Source organism: Drosophila mauritiana, unplaced genomic scaffold, assembly GCF_004382145.1.
Source record: "Drosophila mauritiana strain mau12 unplaced genomic scaffold, ASM438214v1 U_33, whole genome shotgun sequence".
Taxonomy (NCBI): Eukaryota; Metazoa; Arthropoda; class Insecta; order Diptera; family Drosophilidae; genus Drosophila; species Drosophila mauritiana.
In genome coordinates this window covers 4224-24308 of record NW_022881466.1, presented here as the reverse complement: position 1 = coordinate 24308, position 20085 = coordinate 4224, and the positions used below count along the sequence as shown (strand labels likewise).

The following is a 20085-nucleotide window of genomic DNA, read 5'->3' as shown; positions in this document are numbered from 1 at the left end:
TAAATAAATGATTTTTCCTGTAGCCAAACAAACACCTCGTCATCAATTTAGTGACGCATATGATATTGTCCCTATCATATAATTTTTGATATAAAGACTTTAAAGAATTATATCAAGTTGCCAAATACCTCGTCATCAATTTAGTGACGCATATGATATTGTCCCTATCGTATAATTTTTGATATAAAGACTTTAAAGAATTCTATCACGTTGCCAAATACCTCGTCATCAATTTAGTGACGCATATGATATTGTCCCTATCATATAATTAATATAAAGACTTTAATGAATTGTGTCAAGTTGCCAAACACCTCGTCATCAATTTAGTGACGCATATGATATTGTCCCTATCATATAATTTTTGATATAAAAACTTTAAAGAATTGTATCAAGTTGCCAAATACCTCGTCATCAATTTAGTGACGCATATGATATTGTCCCTATCATATAATTAATATAAAGACTTTAATGAATTGTGTCAAGTTGCCAAACACCTCGTCATCAATTTAGTGACGCATATGATATTGTCCCTATCATATAATTTTTGATATAAAAACTTTAAAGAATTGTATCAAGTTGCCAAATACCTCGTCATCAATTTAGTGACGCATATGATATTGTCTCTATCATATAATTAATATAAAGACTTTAATGAATTGTGTCAAGTTGCCAAACACCTCGTCATCAATTTAGTGACGCATATGATATTGTCCCTATCATATAATTTTTGATATAAAGACTTTAAAGAATTCTATCAAGTTGCCAAATACCTCGTCATCAATTTAGTGACGCATATGATATTGTCTCTATCATATAATTAATATAAAGACTTTAATGATTTGTGTCACGTTGCCAAACACCTCGTCATCAATTTAGTTTTTTTTTTTTTTTTTTTTTTTTTTTGTGTATCTGTTTTATTTATTTAAAATCTGTCCTAATGGACAATAATTAAATTTTATGTGGGGGAACATTGACATACGGGGAGTACTTAAAATGTACTTGGGTAGGGGTTACAAATTTACATTAATGTTGCGTGAGGTCAAGCGGGTGCGTTCTCTGCAGACGTCTTGTGGATTGACTGTTGTCTAACAGATTGATGGCCAGGTGGTTGGGGTGATTCTCCAGTCTTCTGGCGTATCTCTCACTGAGTCGGTAGATCTCGTCTTCCACCCAGGGAATTCCGAGCTCCTCGTGGATGGCAGTATTCTCGTGATAGGGATGGGCGTTGGAGACTATTCTCAAGCATCGGTTCTGGAATTGCTGGATCTTTCTTCTGTTTGAAGCACTTGTGGTGCCCCACAGCTGGATTCCATAAGTCCATATTGGCTTGAGAATAGTCTTGTAGACAAGCAGCTTCGTTTTGTCCCTCAGCTTGGAACTTTTCCCAACAAGCCAGTGGAGTTGCTTAAGGCGTATGTTGGCCTGGGTACGCTTCCTATCAATGTGAGGGCCCCATGTCAGCCTTCTATCCAGTGTAAGCCCTAGGTATTTGGAGGTGCTGGTAGTGGGGATCGTGTCGCCGTCAAGAGTGACCGGAGGGCATTCTCCTCTGCGCAGGGAAAATGTTGTATGGGAGGATTTTTCGGCGTTAACCGCAATATTCCATCGTTTTAGCCATGGATTCAAAGCATCCAGTTGCCTCTGGATGATGGCTGAAGCTCCATCTGGATTAGTAGCGGTGGCGAGGAACGCGGTGTCGTCGGCATAGGTGGCTATTGTGAGGTGACGGGAGGGTATTATAGGAAGGTCTGCTGTGAAGAGGGTGTAGAGGATGGGACCAAGGACGCTGCCTTGAGGTACTCCGGCTCTTATGGGCCTTGGCGTGCTGGATGAGGATCCGCAACGCACTTGGAATTCTCTTCCTTCGGTGTAAGATTTGAGTAGAGCGTAGTGGGAACTGGGAAGGTGGGACTTGAGTTTGTGGAGGAGACCGGAATGCCACACTCTGTCAAACGCCTGCTTGACATCGAGGAAGACGGCCGAACAGTATCTTTTCTTCTCGAATGCATCGAGGATTCTTGATACGAGCCGGTGGCATTGTTCGGGTGTTCCATGAGATCGCCTGAATCCAAACTGGTGATCCGGGATCAAACCAGCCTCGTCCAGTACTGGCAACACTCTGCGCAGAAATACTCTTTCGAGTATTTTGGAGAGTATTGCCAGCAAACTAATCGGTCTATATGAGGCAAGATTGGCTTCAGGTTTTCCGGGTTTAAGGATGAGGATGACTTCTGCACGTTTCCATGATCTCGGGAAGTACCCTAGTGAGAAGCAGCTGTTGAAGATGTTAGCCAACATCTGGGAGCAAGGAGGAGGCATAATTTTGAGGGAAGTGGCGTCGATACGATCCAGTCCGGGGGATTTGCTGGCCTTTAGGGAGGCGATCTCCTGCGCAACCTCTTCAGGGGTGACGGGCTCTATCGGCAAGCTGGGTGGAGATGGACTCTCAAGGAACCTGGTGGTGGCAGCACGCTCTTCACCAGTGCATCTGTTGAATGGGGTGAATGCGTTCTGGAGGTGATCTGCGAATGCTTCTGCTCTTTCGTCATCGGAACGGCACCAAGAGCCATCCGCTTTGCGCACTGGCGACGCCTTTTTTGCAGGCCTCCTGATGTGGCGCGTGACATGCCACAGATTGTGTTGCGGGTCACCAGGTTCCAGCTCTTCAAGGAATCGATTGAATGAGTCCTGCCGTAGTGTGCAAAGCTTGACCTTAAGCTCCTTGCTGGCTCTGTTGAGTGCCGCTTTATCCCTTGGGTTGCGCGAGGAGAACCAAATACGTCTGAGGCGCCTCTTCTCCGCCACGAAGGCCGCAATCTCTGGAGACCAAAGGTGGAGATCTCGCTCAGGTGTTCTCGGGGTAGTTGGAGGAGGAGTGTTGGCGAACTTAGCCGCATTGTGCATTTCCTCAGTGAGTGTATTAATCGCCGCATCAATGTCTCTTGGGGAGGAAAGAGGAGGATCCAGGTCCAGGGAGGATAGCATCCAGAAGGTAAATTTGGAGGAGTCGGTATGCTTCCCGGTGAGTCTTCTGGGCAGGTCTTTTTTTAGGACTGGGATATTGAGGAGCATTCTTATTGCACTGTGGTCGGATAGCAGCTTGTTGTATGTGGTGCATGAGAGTCTGGCTTGTCCTATGCCTTTGGAGATGGCAAAATCCAAGAGGTCGGGAGACAAGGCAGGGTTAGTAGGCCAGTGGGTTGGCTCACCAGTGGAGTGGCAATTCAGTCTTCTGCTCTGCACGAACTTGTGGAGCGTTCTGCCTTTGGGGTTGATGGAGCGGGACCCCCACCAAGAGTGTTTGGCGTTAAAGTCACCGGCTGCTATGAATCGAGGACCAAAGGACTCGAAAAGCTCTTGTAAGCGAGTCTCGGTGACTGAGTGTCTGGGGGGGAAGTAGACCGCTCCAATGGTGATGTCCCCCTGAAGGCTGGAGATTCGAGCCAGGGCACACTGGGCCCATTCCTCCTGGAACGCAGGTAGCTCCGTGTACTGGATACCACTCCTGATGAGCATGGCTGCTCCTCCGCGCGCTCTGCCAGATGGATGGTTGGCGAGTAAAACATCATAGCCGCTGATGTTGTAGTGGGATCGTGGACAAAAATGGGTTTCGGATACAAGGAGTATGTCAATCGCTTCCGTTTTTATAAGGTATTCTACCTCGGCTCTGCTCCTCTGCAGGCCGTTAGCATTCCAAATGACTATGTTCAGGCTTATTTCCATGATTTGGCATTGAGGATGGAAGCAATAAGCTGCGTCATTTGGGAGAACATTTTCTCCATCATACTTTCAACCATTCCTTGAAAACGGGGAAAAGATTTGTTCCAGGTTATTGGATTGCGGAGCTTCGGGTGGGGTTTGGCGGTTTTGGTTGGGATCGGATTGCTGTGGTACATGAGTAGCCTTGAGCGCGTCTTTATAGCTCATGTTGGAGATGTTTGGGATCTGGATGGTGCTGGGCTTGCTGGTGGGTGTGGCCGGTCTGGGTTTAGGGGCTTGCTGTGCCTTGGCCTTCTTGTAGGCAGGGCATCCTCTGTATGAAGCGGGGTGGTCAGCTTGGCAGTGAAGGCAGCATGCCTTCTCATCCTCCTTCTTAGTGCAAGTCCTGGAGTCGTGTTGGCCACCACATTTCACGCATCGGTGCTCGAGGAAGCAGTAGCGCTGGGTATGTCCAAACCCTTGGCATCTAAAGCACTGAGGCACGTCGTTGAATTTACGGGGAGGCTCGATGGTGACGACCGACCTGCACAGTCTCCTGATTTGGTAGACCTCCTTGTTGTTACTGGCGGGTTCCATGTTGGCGAAAAATAACCCGAGTGGCTCCTTGGTTTTCCTACCAATAGGATTATGCAGGTCTCTGACCTTATGCCCTAGTCTTTCAAGTTCCTCTTGAATCTCGTCACGATCGGCGGTGTGGTGTAATCCCTTGATTACGACTCTGTATGCCCTCTCATCTTTGGGCTGGAACGTGCGATGCCTTTTGTTCTGGGAAACCAGGTGCCTACGAAGCTCGGAGTAAGACTCCTTGTCAGGCATCATTACACGCACGTTGTTGCGTTCCGATTTGTATGTGAAGTCTTTGCTGGGACCCACGAGAGTCGTAATCATCTTGATCAGAGCAGAAATGTTGGTCACGTCCGGGATGAATATCGGGGGTGGCTTGAAAGTCCTCGGGGTAGGCTTGGGTTTGTCCGGGGTTTTGTTGGCAGCGGGTACAGGTTCTTCGTCTGAGGCGGCTTGGTCGTCGTCGTCATTGTCTTCCTCATCGCTCGAGAGGATGGCAAACTGGTTGTTTGCTAACCTACGACGCGAAGCTGCGCTGGTGCTGGGCGTGACGTCTAGTTCCTCCATTTGGGGCTTGCGCGCAGGCTTGCGCTTGACCTCACCGGGCTCCGAATGCGAGGTGCTGGAGTCGCTGCTAGTGCTGGGCTCCCTTGCTCTTAGGGCCTTCTTGCAGGGCGTAGATTTGCCTGGCTTGATGACACGCGGGGGGGCCTGCCAATCCATGGTGTAGGGTGATGGGTAGAAGGGGGGGGGGGGGGGGGGGGGAGCTGGGTACAGTTGGTCGGAGAACAAACCACTGCACGTGGCTGCTGCTGTGTTAAAGTTGCTTAACTATGCGCTTGATGTAAACAACCAGATAACACGCACGCTCGAGTGTGCGTTAGTGTTGGTGCGAGTCCGTTAGGCACGCGAGCTGAACCAATCAGAGCGCGCGGCGATATCTCGCGACGCGGTGACCGGTATGCGAATAACGGAGGTAACGAAATACGAAAAAAGCGAAACAATTTCTTGCTTGCGGTCCGCAGGCACGTCTGCACTCGTTGAGTGTTCGATCGCGACTGATCAATTTAGTGACGCATATGATATTGTCCCTATCATATAATTAATATAAAGACTTTAATGAATTGTGTCAAGTTGCCAAACACCTCGTCATCAATTTAGTGACGCATATGATATTGTCCCTATCATATAATTTTTGATATAAAAACTTTAAAGAATTGTATCAAGTTGCCAAATACCTCGTCATCAATTTAGTGACGCATATGATATTGTCTCTATCATATAATTAATATAAAGACTTTAATGAATTGTGTCAAGTTGCCAAACACCTCGTCATCAATTTAGTTTTTTTTTTTTTTTTTTTTTGTGTATCTGTTTTATTTATTTAAAATCTGTCCTAATGGACAATAATTAAATTTTATGTGGGGGAACATTGACATACGGGGAGTACTTAAAATGTACTTGGGTAGGGGTTACAAATTTACATTAATGTTGCGTGAGGTCAAGCGGGTGCGTTCTCTGCAGACGTCTTGTGGATTGACTGTTGTCTAACAGATTGATGGCCAGGTGGTTGGGGTGATTCTCCAGTCTTCTGGCGTATCTCTCACTGAGTCGGTAGATCTCGTCTTCCACCCAGGGAATTCCGAGCTCCTCGTGGATGGCAGTATTCTCGTGATAGGGATGGGCGTTGGAGACTATTCTCAAGCATCGGTTCTGGAATTGCTGGATCTTTCTTCTGTTTGAAGCACTTGTGGTGCCCCACAGCTGGATTCCATAAGTCCATATTGGCTTGAGAATAGTCTTGTAGACAAGCAGCTTCGTTTTGTCCCTCAGCTTGGAACTTTTCCCAACAAGCCAGTGGAGTTGCTTAAGGCGTATGTTGGCCTGGGTACGCTTCCTATCAATGTGAGGGCCCCATGTCAGCCTTCTATCCAGTGTAAGCCCTAGGTATTTGGAGGTGCTGGTAGTGGGGATCGTGTCGCCGTCAAGAGTGACCGGAGGGCATTCTCCTCTGCGCAGGGAAAATGTTGTATGGGAGGATTTTTCGGCGTTAACCGCAATATTCCATCGTTTTAGCCATGGATTCAAAGCATCCAGTTGCCTCTGGATGATGGCTGAAGCTCCATCTGGATTAGTAGCGGTGGCGAGGAACGCGGTGTCGTCGGCATAGGTGGCTATTGTGAGGTGACGGGAGGGTATTATAGGAAGGTCTGCTGTGAAGAGGGTGTAGAGGATGGGACCAAGGACGCTGCCTTGAGGTACTCCGGCTCTTATGGGCCTTGGCGTGCTGGATGAGGATCCGCAACGCACTTGGAATTCTCTTCCTTCGGTGTAAGATTTGAGTAGAGCGTAGTGGGAACTGGGAAGGTGGGACTTGAGTTTGTGGAGGAGACCGGAATGCCACACTCTGTCAAACGCCTGCTTGACATCGAGGAAGACGGCCGAACAGTATCTTTTCTTCTCGAATGCATCGAGGATTCTTGATACGAGCCGGTGGCATTGTTCGGGTGTTCCATGAGATCGCCTGAATCCAAACTGGTGATCCGGGATCAAACCAGCCTCGTCCAGTACTGGCAACACTCTGCGCAGAAATACTCTTTCGAGTATTTTGGAGAGTATTGCCAGCAAACTAATCGGTCTATATGAGGCAAGATTGGCTTCAGGTTTTCCGGGTTTAAGGATGAGGATGACTTCTGCACGTTTCCATGATCTCGGGAAGTACCCTAGTGAGAAGCAGCTGTTGAAGATGTTAGCCAACATCTGGGAGCAAGGAGGAGGCATAATTTTGAGGGAAGTGGCGTCGATACGATCCAGTCCGGGGGATTTGCTGGCCTTTAGGGAGGCGATCTCCTGCGCAACCTCTTCAGGGGTGACGGGCTCTATCGGCAAGCTGGGTGGAGATGGACTCTCAAGGAACCTGGTGGTGGCAGCACGCTCTTCACCAGTGCATCTGTTGAATGGGGTGAATGCGTTCTGGAGGTGATCTGCGAATGCTTCTGCTCTTTCGTCATCGGAACGGCACCAAGAGCCATCCGCTTTGCGCACTGGCGACGCCTTTTTTGCAGGCCTCCTGATGTGGCGCGTGACATGCCACAGGTTGTGTTGCGGGTCACCAGGTTCCAGCTCTTCAAGGAATCGATTGAATGAGTCCTGCCGTAGTGTGCAAAGCTTGACCTTAAGCTCCTTTCTGGCTCTGTTGAGTGCCGCTTTATCCCTTGGGTTGCGCGAGGAGAACCAAGTACGTCTGAGGCGCCTCTTCTCCGCCACGAAGGCCGCAATCTCTGGAGACCAAAGGTGGAGATCTCGCTCAGGTGTTCTCGGGGTAGTTGGAGGAGGAGGGTTGGCGAACTTAGCCGCATTGTGCATTTCCTCAGTGAGTGTATTAATCGCCGCATCAATGTCTCTTGGGGAGGAAAGAGGAGGATCCAGGTCCAGGGAGGATAGCATCCAGAAGGTAAATTTGGAGGAGTCGGTATGCTTCCCGGTGAGTCTTCTGGGCAGGTCTTTTTTTAGGACTGGGATATTGAGGAGCATTCTTATTGCACTGTGGTCGGATAGCAGCTTGTTGTATGTGGTGCATGAGAGTCTGGCTTGTCCTATGCCTTTGGAGATGGCAAAATCCAAGAGGTCGGGAGACAAGACAGGGTTAGTAGGCCAGTGGGTTGGCTCACCAGTGGAGTGGCAATTCAGTCTTCTGCTCTGCACGAACTTGTGGAGCGTTCTGCCTTTGGGGTTGATGGAGCGGGACCCCCACCAAGAGTGTTTGGCGTTAAAGTCACCGGCTGCTATGAAGCGAGGACCAAAGGACTCGAAAAGCTCTTGTAAGCGAGTCTCGGTGACTGAGTGTCTGGGGGGGAAGTAGACCGCTCCAATGGTGATGTCCCCCTGAAGGCTGGAGATTCGAGCCAGGGCACACTGGGCCCATTCCTCCTGGAACGCAGGTAGCTCCGTGTACTGGATACCACTCCTGATGAGCATGGCTGCTCCTCCGCGCGCTCTGCCAGATGGATGGTTGGCGAGTAAAACATCATAGCCGCTGATGTTGTAGTGGGATCGTGGACAAAAATGGGTTTCGGATACAAGGAGTATGTCAATCGCTTCCGTTTTTATAAGGTATTCTACCTCGGCTCTGCTCCTCTGCAGGCCGTTAGCATTCCAAATGACTATGTTCAGGCTTATTTCCATGATTTGGCATTGAGGATGGAAGCAATAAGCTGCGTCATTTGGGAGAACATTTTCTCCATCATACTTTCAACCATTCCTTGAAAACGGGCAAAGATTTGTTCCAGGTTATTGGATTGCGGAGCTTCTGGTGGGGTTTGGCGGTTTTGGTTGGGATCAGATTGCTGTGGTACATGAGTAGCCTTGAGCGCGTCTTTATAGCTCATGTTGGAGATGTTTGGGATCTGGATGGTGCTGGGCTTGCTGGTGGGTGTGGCCGGTCTAGGTTTAGGGGCTTGCTGTGCCTTGGCCTTCTTGTAGGCAGGGCATCCTCTGTATGAAGCGGGGTGGTCAGCTTGGCAGTGAAGGCAGCATGCCTTCTCATCCTCCTTCTTAGTGCAAGTCCTGGAGTCGTGTTGGCCACCACATTTCACGCATCGGTGCTCGAGGAAGCAGTAGCGCTGGGTATGTCCAAACCCTTGGCATCTAAAGCACTGAGGCACGTCGTTGAATTTACGGGGAGGCTCGATGGTGACGACCGACCTGCACAGTCTCCTGATTTGGTAGACCTCCTTGTTGTTACTGGCGGGTTCCATGTTGGCGAAAAATAACCCGAGTGGCTCCTTGGTTTTCCTACCAATAGGATTATGCAGGTCTCTGACCTTATGCCCTAGTCTTTCAAGTTCCTCTTGAATCTCGTCACGATCGGCGGTGTGGTGTAATCCCTTGATTACGACTCTGTATGCCCTCTCATCTTTGGGCTGGAACGTGCGATGCCTTTTGTTCTGGGAAACCAGGTGCCTACGAAGCTCGGAGTAAGACTCCTTGTCAGGCATCATTACACGCACGTTGTTGCGTTCCGATTTGTATGTGAAGTCTTTGCTGGGACCCACGAGAGTCGTAATCATCTTGATCAGAGCAGAAATGTTGGTCACGTCCGGGATGAATATCGGGGGTGGCTTGAAAGTCCTCGGGGTAGGCTTGGGTTTGTCCGGGGTTTTGTTGGCAGCGGGTACAGGTTCTTCGTCTGAGGCGGCTTGGTCGTCGTCGTCATTGTCTTCCTCATCGCTCGAGAGGATGGCAAATTGGTTGTTTGCTAACCTACGACGCGAAGCTGCGCTGGTGCTGGGCGTGACGTCAAGTTCCTCCATTTGGGGCTTGCGCGCAGGCTTGCGCTTGACCTCACCGGGCTCCGAATGCGAGGTGCTGGAGTCGCTGCTAGTGCTGGGCTCCCTTGCTCTTAGGGCCTTCTTGCAGGGCGTAGATTTGCCTGGCTTGATGACACGCGGGGGGGCCTGCCAATCCATGGTGTAGGGTGATGGGTAGAAGGGGGGGGGGAGCTGGGTACAGTTGGTCGGAGAACCAACCACTGCACGTGGCTGCTGCTGTGTTAAAGTTGCTAAACTATGCGCTTGATGTAAACAACCAGATAACACGCACGCTCGAGTGTGCGTTAGTGTTGGTGCGAGTCCGTTAGGCACGCGAGCTGAACCAATCAGAGCGCGCGGCGATGTCTCGCGACGCGGTGACCGGTATGCGAATAACGGAGGTAACGAAATACGAAAAAAGCGAAACAATTTCTTGCTTGCGGTCCGCAGGCACGTCTGCACTCGTTGAGTGTTCGATCGCGACTGATCAATTTAGTGACGCATATGATATTGTCCCTATCATATAATTTTTGATATAAAAACTTTAAAGAATTGTATCAAGTTGCCAAATACCTCGTCATCAATTTAGTGACGCATATGATATTGTCCCTATCATATAATTAATATAAAGACTTTAATGAATTGTGTCAAGTTGCCAAACACCTCGTCATCAATTTAGTGACGCATATGATATTGTCCCTATCATATAATTTTTGATATAAAAACTTTAAAGAATTGTATCAAGTTGCCAAATACCTCGTCATCAATTTAGTGACGCATATGATATTGTCCCTATCATATAATTAATATAAAGACTTTAAAGAATTGTATCAAGTTGCCAAACACCTCGTCATCAATTTAGTGACGCATATGATATTGTCCCTATCATATAATTAATATAAAGACTTTTTAAAGAATTGTATCAAGTTGCCAAACACCTCGTCATCAACTACTATATTATGGTTGCGCCGACCTCTCATATTGTATTCTCTTATGTCTTCATAGGATTTTGGCAATTATACGAGTAAATTAAATAATATACATATGAAAATGATTAATTATTATATGTATAAGGGAAAAAATGCTGAAATATTCCCATATTATCTTAGTATTATAGAGGAAAGACCGTTGCCGACCTCTGATATTGTTCAAAACTTATGTATTTATTTGATTTTGGCAATTATATGAGTAAATTAAATAATATACATATAAAATTATTAAATATTATATGTATAAATGTATAAGGGAAAAAATGATGAAATATTCCCATATTATCTTAGTATTATAGAGGAAAGACCGTTGCTGACCTCTGATATTGTTCAAAACTTATGTATTTATATGATTTTGGCAATTATATGAGTAAATTAAATAATATACATATGAAAATTATTAATTATTATATGTATAGGGGAAAAAATGCTGAAATATTCCCACATTCTCTTAGTATTATAGAGAAAAGCCATTATAGTGAGAGGGTATAGTAGTGTAAACGACCGGAATTACGACAGAGGGTTCAAAAACTACTATAGGTAGGCAGTGGTTGCCGACCTCTCATATTGTTCAAAACTTATGTATTCATATGATTTTGGCAATTATATGAGTAAATTAAATAATATACATATGAAAATTATTAATTATTATATGTATAGGGGAAAAAATGCTGAAATATTCCCACATTCTCTTAGTATTATAGAGAAAAGCCATTATAGTGAGAGGGTATAGTAGTGTAAACGACCGGAATTACGACAGAGGGTTCAAAAACTACTATAGGTAGGCAGTGGTTGCCGACCTCTCATATTGTTCAAAACTTATGTATATTCATATGATTTTGGCAATTATATGAGTAAATTAAATAATATACATATGAAAATTATTAATTATTATATGTATAAGGGAAAAAATGCTGAAAATATCCCACATTCTCTTAGTATAATAGAGAAAAGCCATTATAGTGAGAGGGTATAGTAGTGTAAACGACCGGAATTACGACAGAGGGTTCAAAAACTACTATAGGTAGGCAGTGGTTGCCGACCTCTCATATTGTTCAAAACTTATGTATTCATATGATTTTGGCAATAATATGAGTAAATTAAATAATATACATATGAAAATGATTAATTATTATATGTATAAGGGAAAAAATGCTGAAAATATCCCACATTCTCTTAGTATTATAGAGAAAAGCCATTATAGTGAGAGGGTATAGTAGTGTAAACGACCGGAATTACGACAGAGGGTTCAAAAACTACTATAGGTAGGCAGTGGTTGCCGACCTCTCATATTGTTCAAAACTTATGTATTCATATGATTTTGGCAATAATATGAGTAAATTAAATAATATACATATGAAAATGATTAATTATTATATGTATAAGGGAAAAAATGCTGAAAATATCCCACATTCTCTTAGTATTATAGAGAAAAGCCATTATAGTGAGAGGGTATAGTAGTGTAAACGACCGGAATTACGACAGAGGGTTCAAAAACTACTATAGGTAGGCAGTGGTTGCCGACCTCTCATATTGTTCAAAACTTATGTATTCATATGATTTTGGCAATAATATGAGTAAATTAAATAATATACATATGAAAATGATTAATTATTATATGTATAAGGGAAAAAATGCTGAAAATATCCCACATTCTCTTAGTATTATAGAGAAAAGCCATTATAGTGAGAGGGTATAGTAGTGTAAACGACCGGAATTACGACAGAGGGTTCAAAAACTACTATAGGTAGGCAGTGGTTGCCGACCTCTCATATTGTTCAAAACTTATGTATTCATATGATTTTGGCAATAATATGAGTAAATTAAATAATATACATATGAAAATGATTAATTATTATATGTATAAGGGAAAAAATAATCATATTATATATGAATAATGGAAAAAAAATGAAATGTTCCTATAATCTCTTAATATATAAGAGAATAGCCCGTATGTTGGGTGGCAAACGGAAATGAAAATACCCGCTTTGAGGACAGCGGGTTCAAAAACTACTATAGGTAGGCAGTGGTTGCCGACCTCCCGCATTATTCGAAATATTTATTTCGGATTATGTTTATATTGGTTACATACAATAAAGTATATTATTATCCGTACAAATTTGTTTCTCAGTTCTATAGAACACGGGACTTGGCTCCGCGGATAATAAAAATATACGCTTTATAGATAATATCGTTGAAACAAAAGTCAAGTTTCTATTATATATAGAATAACAAATCGTTTCCATATATTATCGTTAATTTTTGGAGGCAGGCAAATATTAATTTATTACCTGCCGTATAGTTGGATTATTATATCGTTACGGTATAATACAAATATGGATTCTTATGAAAGAAATATAAAATTATATATTAAATGTGGAAATATTATCATATGCGCTTGCTTTTATGTTATATATTACCAGAGATATATATGAAAAGAGATAAATTTTAAATTTATCTTCAAAATGCAAATGATTTAACTTAATATTTATATTGGTTAAACAAAAATTGTACATGTGTGGATACAATAATTATGTATGTTGGAAATAAAATGATATTTTATAATGAAATATGTATGTATAATAAGATAAAATTATAGAAATATATATATTACAATAATTAGATGAAATTCTTGTTATATTGGTAAAACAAGTATAAATTAAAAATGAAAATATGGATTACGAATGCTATATAAAAATGGCCGTAATCGAATGGATTTTTTACTTATATATTTAAAATTTTACCCAAAGGCGAAATATTGAATTTTATTCAATATAATAAAAATCATGGAATTATATAAAGTGAAAAATCTATATATCTATATATCTATTATATTGCTTATTTCGATTCAAAATATATGAATGGAATATGAAGGAAAAACATTATTCTGGTTGATCCTGCCAGTAGTTATATGCTTGTCTCAAAGATTAAGCCATGCATGTCTAAGTACACACGAATTAAAAGTGAAACCGCAAAAGGCTCATTATATCAGTTATGGTTCCTTAGATCGTTAACAGTTACTTGGATAACTGTGGTAATTCTAGAGCTAATACATGCAATTAAAACATGAACCTTAAGGGACATGTGCTTTTATTAGGCTAAAACCAAGCGATCGCAAGATCGTTATATTGGTTGAACTCTAGATAACATGCAGATCGTATGGTCTTGTACCGACGACAGATCTTTCAAATGTCTGCCCTATCAACTTTTAATGGTAGTATCTAGGACTACCATGGTTGCAACGGGTAACGGGGAATCAGGGTTCGATTCCGGAGAGGGAGCCTGAGAAACGGCTACCACATCTAAGGAAGGCAGCAGGCGCGTAAATTACCCACTCCCAGCTCGGGGAGGTAGTGACGAAAAATAACAATACAGGACTCATATCCGAGGCCCTGTAATTGGAATGAGTACACTTTAAATCCTTTAACAAGGACCAATTGGAGGGCAAGTAGCTGGTTCCTTCCGAAGTTTCCCTCAGGATAGCTGGTGCATTTTAATATTATATAAAATAATCTTATCTGGTAAAGCGAATGATTAGAGGCCTTAGGGTCGAAACGATCTTAACCTATTCTCAAACTTTAAATGGGTAAGAACCTTAACTTTCTTGATATGAAGTTCAAGGTTATGATATAATGTGCCCAGTGGGCCACTTTTGGTAAGCAGAACTGGCGCTGTGGGATGAACCAAACGTAATGTTACGGTGCCCAAATTAACAACTCATGCAGATACCATGAAAGGCGTTGGTTGCTTAAAACAGCAGGACGGTGATCATGGAAGTCGAAATCCGCTAAGGAGTGTGTAACAACTCACCTGCCGAAGCAACTAGCCCTTAAAATGGATGGCGCTTAAGTTGTATACCTATACATTACCGCTAAAGTAGATGATTTATATTACTTGTGATATAAATTTTGAAACTTTAGTGAGTAGGAAGGTACAATGGTATGCGTAGAAGTGTTTGGCGTAAGCCTGCATGGAGCTGCCATTGGTACAGATCTTGGTGGTAGTAGCAAATAATCGAATGAGACCTTGGAGGACTGAAGTGGAGAAGGGTTTCGTGTGAACAGTGGTTGATCACGAGTTAGTCGGTCCTAAGTTCAAGGCGAAAGCCGAAAATTTTCAAGTAAAACAAAAATGCCTAACTATATAAACAAAGCGAATATAATACACTTGAATAATTTTGAACGAAAGGGAATACGGTTCCAATTCCGTAACCTGTTGAGTATCCGTTTGTTATTAAATATGGGCCTCGTGCTCATCCTGGCAACAGGAACGACCATAAAGAAGCCGTCGAGAGATATCGGAAGAGTTTTCTTTTCTGTTTTATAGCCGTACTACCATGGAAGTCTTTCGCAGAGAGATATGGTAGATGGGCTAGAAGAGCATGACATATACTGTTGTGTCGATATTTTCTCCTCGGACCTTGAAAATTTATGGTGGGGACACGCAAACTTCTCAACAGGCCGTACCAATATCCGCAGCTGGTCTCCAAGGTGAAGAGTCTCTAGTCGATAGAATAATGTAGGTAAGGGAAGTCGGCAAATTAGATCCGTAACTTCGGGATAAGGATTGGCTCTGAAGATTGAGATAGTCGGGCTTGATTGGGAAACAATAACATGGTTTATGTGCTCGTTCTGGGTAAATAGAGTTTCTAGCATTTATGTTAGTTACTTGTTCCCCGGATAGTTTAGTTACGTAGCCAATTGTGGAACTTTCTTGCTAAAATTTTTAAGAATACTATTTGGGTTAAACCAATTAGTTCTTATCAATTATAACGATTATCAATTAACAATCAATTCAGAACTGGCACGGACTTGGGGAATCCGACTGTCTAATTAAAACAAAGCATTGTGATGGCCCTAGCGGGTGTTGACACAATGTGATTTCTGCCCAGTGCTCTGAATGTCAAAGTGAAGAAATTCAAGTAAGCGCGGGTCAACGGCGGGAGTAACTATGACTCTCTATCGCATGCATCTATATATGACACCTTACGTGCTTATGGTGCGCCAAAGGGCTTCGTTGACTACGTACAGAATACGTACGAGGGTGGCGGTACCAGTCTCAATGGGGACGGTTGGAGTTCAGAGGAATTCGTCCCTGCTAGAGGAGTGAAGCAGGGTGACCCTTTGTCTCCTATTCTATTTAACTTGGTAATGGACAGGTTACTTAGAAACCTACCCAGCGAAATTGGTGCCAGAGTCGGAAATGCCATTACTAACGCGGCCGCGTTTGCAGATGATTTGGTACTATTTGCTGAAACTCGAATGGGACTTCAAGTATTGTTGGACAGAACGTTGGATTTTCTATCTCTCGTCGGCCTCAAACTTAATGCCGAGAAATGTTTTACCGTTGGCATTAAGGGCCAGCCGAAACAGAAGTGTACCGTGCTAGAGGCACAGAGCTTTTACGTAGGCTCAAGAGAGATTCCATCATTGAAGCGAACGGACGAGTGGAAGTACTTAGGCATCAACTTCACTGCAACTGGGAGGGTTCGATGCAATCCGGCCGAGGACATTGGTCCAAAGCTACAAAGATTGACAAAGGCCCCCCTCAAACCACAACAGAGGATGTTCGCCCTAAGGACTGTCCTTATCCCACAGCTCTATCACAAGTTAGCCCTTGGGAGTGTGGCGATAGGCGTCCTACGAAAAACTGACAAACTAATACGATACTATGTGCGAAGATGGCTAAATCTTCCGCTGGATGTGCCGATAGCATTCATTCACGCAGCCCCAAAAAGTGGAGGTCTCGGAATTCCATCACTTAGATGGGTAGCTCCAATGTTAAGGCTAAGACGTTTGAGTAACATTAAATGGCCTCACCTCACGCAAAACGAGGTAGCCAGCTCTTTCCTCGAAGCCGAAAAACAACGGGCCCGAGATAGATTATTTGCAGAACAACATGAATTGTTATCGCGTCCGGCAATAGAAAAATATTGGGCGAACAAATTGTACCTCTCAGTTGATGGCAGCGGACTCCGTGAAGCGGGCCATTGGGGACCGCAACACGGGTGGGTTAATCAACCCACGCGTTTACTAACAGGAAAGGAATATATAGACGGTATTCGTCTGCGGATAAATGCCCTACCCACGAAGTCTCGTACTACAAGGGGAAGGCACGAATTGGAACGACAGTGTCGTGCAGGATGTGACGCTCCCGAAACAACAAACCATATAATGCAAAAATGTTACCGATCGCATGGGAGGCGCGTAGCTAGACACAACTGCGTAGTAAATCGAATCAAGCGGGGACTTGAGGAGAGAGGCTGCGCGGTCATTGTTGAACCAAGTCTGCAGTGCGAATCCGGCCTTAATAAACCGGACCTGGTGGCACTACGACAAAATCACATTGATGTGATCGACATACAAATTGTGACAGACGGACACTCTATGGATGATGCGCACCAGCGCAAAATCAATAGATACGACAGACCGGACATACGAACTGAATTGCGTCGCAGATTCGAAGCCGCAGGTGACATTGAATTCCATTCTGCCACCCTGAACTGGAGGGGGATCTGGAGTGGTCAATCCGTTAAAAGATTGATAGCGAAGGGTCTCCTCAGCAAATATGATAGTCATATCATTAGCGTCCAGGTTATGAGAGGCAGTCTCGGTTGTTTTAAACAGTTCATGTACCTGAGCGGGTTTTCCCGAGATTGGACTTAGCTAAAACGTTTGGTTCAAAACATTTGCTTGCTGTCTTGGCATAACATCAATAAAGGCATAAACATCGCAAATAATGGTAATATATAAATGGCTATGAGGATGGTTTTAGTACGTAGGCGTTGCGGAACTTCGGTTCAGCAATGAATCGTGCATGCTAGGAAACTGAAGTGTTGACAGACCTAGTATCTTTCGATAGATTTCCATACCTCCGCGATCAAAAAAAAAAAAAAAAAAAATAGCCAAATGCCTCGTCATCTAATTAGTGACGCGCATGAATGGATTAACGAGATTCCTACTGTCCCTATCTACTATCTAGCGAAACCACAGCCAAGGGAACGGGCTTGGAATAATTAGCGGGGAAAGAAGACCCTTTTGAGCTTGACTCTAATCTGGCAGTGTAAGGAGACATAAGAGGTGTAGAATAAGTGGGAGATATTAGACCTCGGTTTGGTATCGTCAATGAAATACCACTACTCTTATTGTTTCCTTACTTACTTGATTAAATGGAACGTGTATCATTTCCTAGCCATTATACGGATATATTTATTATATCTTATGGTATTGGGTTTTGATGCAAGCTTCTTGATCAAAGTATCACGAGTTTGTTATATAATCGCAAACAAATTCTTTAATAAAACGATGCATTTATGTATTTTTGATTTGAAAATTTGGTATAACTCCAATTACTCAGGTATGATCCAATTCAAGGACATTGCCAGGTAGGGAGTTTGACTGGGGCGGTACATCTCTCAAATAATAACGGAGGTGTCCCAAGGCCAGCTCAGTGCGGACAGAAACCACACATAGAGCAAAAGGGCAAATGCTGACTTGATCTCGGTGTTCAGTACACACAGGGACAGCAAAAGCTCGGCCTATCGATCCTTTTGGTTTAAAGAGTTTTTAACAAGAGGTGTCAGAAAAGTTACCATAGGGATAACTGGCTTGTGGCGGCCAAGCGTTCATAGCGACGTCGCTTTTTGATCCTTCGATGTCGGCTCTTCCTATCATTGTGAAGCAAAATTCACCAAGCGTTGGATTGTTCACCCATGCAAGGGAACGTGAGCTGGGTTTAGACCGTCGTGAGACAGGTTAGTTTTACCCTACTAATGACAAAACGTTGTTGCGACAGCATTCCTGCGTAGTACGAGAGGAACCGCAGGTACGGACCAATGGCACAATACTTGTTCGAGCGAACAGTGGTATGACGCTACGTCCGTTGGATTATGCCTGAACGCCTCTAAGGTCGTATCCGTGCTGGACTGCAATGATAAATAAGGGGCAATTTGCATTGTATGGCTTCTAAACCATTTAAAGTTTATAATTTATTTTATAAACGACAATGGATGTGATGCCAATGTAATTTGTAACATAGTAAATTAGGAGGATCTTCGATCACCTGATGCCGCGCTAGTTACATATAAAAGCATTATTTAATACAATGACAAAGCCTAGAATCAATTGTAAACGACTTTTGTAACAGGCAAGGTGTTGTAAGTGGTTGAGCAGCTGCCATACTGCGATCCACTGAAGCTTATCCTTTGCTTGATGATTCGATAAATAAATGATTTTTCCTGTAGCCAAACAAACACCTCGTCATCAATTTAGTGACGCATATGATATTGTCCCTATCATATAATTTTTGATATAAAGACTTTAAAGAATTATATCAAGTTGCCAAATACCTCGTCATCAATTTAGTGACGCATATGATATTGTCCCTATCGTATAATTTTTGATATAAAGACTTTAAAGAATTCTATCACGTTGCCAAATACCTCGTCATCAATTTAGTGACGCATATGATATTGTCCCTATCATATAATTAATATAAAGACTTTAATGAATTGTGTCAAGTTGCCAAACACCTCGTCATCAATTTAGTGACGCATATGATATTGTCCCTATCATATAATTTTTGATATAAAAACTTTAAAGAATTGTATCAAGTTGCCAAATACCTCGTCATCAATTTAGTGACGCATATGATATTGTCTCTATCATATAATTAATATAAAGACTTTAATGAATTGTGTCAAGTTGCCAAACACCTCGTCATCAATTTAGTGACGCATATGATATTGTCCCTATCATATAATTTTTGATATAAAAACTTTAAAGAATTGTATCAAGTTGCCAAATACCTCGTCATCAATTTAGTGACGCATATGATATTGTCCCTATCATATAATTAATATAAAGACTTTAATGAATTGTGTCAAGTTGCCAAACACCTCGTCATCAATTTAGTGACGCATATGATATTGTCCCTATCATATAATTTTTGATATAAAAACTTTAAAGAATTGTATCAAGTTGCCAAATACCTCGTCATCAATTTAGTGACGCATATGATATTGTCTTTATCATATAATTAATATAAAGACTTTAATGATTTGTGTCACGTTGCCAAACACCTCGTCATCAATTTAGTGACGCATATGATATTGTCCCTATCATATAATTAATATAAAGACTTTTTAAAGAATTGTATCAAGTTGCCAAACACCTCGTCATCAACTACTATATTATGGTTGCGCCGACCTCTCATATTGTATTCTCTTATGTCTTCATAGGATTTTGGCAATTATACGAGTAAATTAAATAATATACATATGAAAATGATTAATTATTATATGTATAAGGGAAAAAATGCTGAAATATTCCCATATTATCTTAGTATTATAGAGGAAAGACCGTTGCCGACCTCTGATATTGTTCAAAACTTATGTATTTATTTGATTTTGGCAATTATATGAGTAAATTAAATAATATACATATAAAATGATTAAATATTATATGTATAAATGTATAAGGGAAAAAATGATGAAATATTCCCAT

General features: G+C 42.9%; 1 pseudogene; it reads left to right on the top strand.

Annotated features, from left to right (window-relative positions):
* The first annotated feature begins 13141 nt into the window (after positions 1–13141).
* Positions 13142–18801, top strand: LOC117149774 (annotated as a pseudogene).
* The last annotated feature ends 1284 nt before the right edge of the window (positions 18802–20085 follow it).